The sequence below is a fragment of the Pundamilia nyererei genome, unplaced genomic scaffold (assembly GCF_000239375.1).
Source record: "Pundamilia nyererei isolate P.nyererei 1_Seehausen unplaced genomic scaffold, PunNye1.0 scaffold00366, whole genome shotgun sequence".
In the NCBI taxonomy this organism is placed as follows: Eukaryota; Metazoa; Chordata; class Actinopteri; order Cichliformes; family Cichlidae; genus Pundamilia; species Pundamilia nyererei.
In genome coordinates this window covers 76,016-77,578 of record NW_005187767.1, presented here as the reverse complement: position 1 = coordinate 77,578, position 1,563 = coordinate 76,016, and positions in this window count along the sequence as shown.

The window sequence follows — 1,563 nt, the reverse complement described above, 5'->3', positions numbered from 1 at the left end:
TTTGGTCATATCGCACAGCCCTACTTATTGCCTTTAAAAAAAAACCCAAACAAACTTGACCAAGTAGTTTTCCGTGCCTACAGCTAACTAATTTCTTTTAGCAGCCCCATTTCCTTGAGAGGTTTTTTTTCTTATATAACTTTAATCATTTTTCTGGTTAAAAAAGTCTCCACTGAGTCGCTGCACTCTCTTTGGGTATACAGTGGTATTACACCAAACTACTGCTTTTTCTTTAACACAGTGTTTAGTTCTGTTGAGCTTTTCAGCTTTAATTTGATTTTGAAGGATTTAAACAATTTTTGAAATAAGTAGCTTTAAAAGAGGACTGTTAGATATGTCAGGACAATCAAGCCAAAGGAAACCTATCAATAGGACAACAGCAGCATCAGATAGAGTGGCAGTATTTGACGCCATGGGACTTGACTGCTTTGCATGGGTTTAGCACAGATATTAAGGGATAAGTATGGTTTATTTTAGCCTAAATTCCTAAAAACACATTAAATACCTTTTATTCTTTTTCTTTTTTTTTTAAATAAATTAAGCTACAGGTAGCCTATTTCCTCAAAAAACAGTTTCATAAACAGTTTGGGCCAGTGTGTAGTAAATATTGCACACATTAGTTCAGGGAAAGATTAATGGCTTCAGGTAAAAAAAACAAAACACAAAACCCAGATTTAGACGTTCTCACGTATAAAAGAAAGCAGTTTGCGCTGAGGTCAGGAGAAACTGTCGGCTTTAACCTGCAGGACGTCACTCACACCAGGACGCGTCTGAAGAACCTGAAGGGGCACAAAAATGACAACATGAAGGTGGTCTGTGCTTAAAGTCTCTCTGAGTTTTAAAGCTGACCTAAAAAAACTTCCTCTCCAGTTAAGTCGTCCAGAGTTGGGTTTATTTAAAGGAAATTAGATCCTTGGTAAATCCAACCACCATTTACAGATTTACAGGAAAATACAAAAACATTGTGGTTAAGTAGTACAAGCATGTTCTGACCACTGAGTTTGACGTTGTGGGATTGCATTTGTACAGATTTGTATGCCTGCACTTTTATACGGATGTATCCTGAATTGTATCCAGAGGGTTTCTGTCTGTAGACAGTTTGTCACAAATGTCCGAAAATCACACGAGTGCAGAGTGAACTGATGCACTCTGCTTGTTGAAAGCACACTTCCAGAAGTGTTTTGAGAGCTTGAAAAACTTGTAGAACTGCTTCTGCAGTTCTAAAAACAAAGCAAGTTGTAAAGTGACTGTCAGTGATGTCAGTTGTTTGTGATGTTTGTGATGATTTATTAAGTATTCATGAAGCCGATAGTGACCAAAGTGTTTTTGTCTTAATTTGAGCAATTCAGAGCGGGGTTTATTTATGACTGGCACGTCTCAGGCACATCATTCCAAGAAAAACATTAAACCCAAGTCCAGAGCTTTGCAGACCCATGTTGTAGCTATGTACAGTCACCAGGGGGCAGTGTCAGGAACTTGTGGGACAAGCAGCAAATGTGAGCTACTCTTGTTTATATTTGTGTTTTATTTGATGTTTTAATGTTTCATGTTAAACATAAGTGA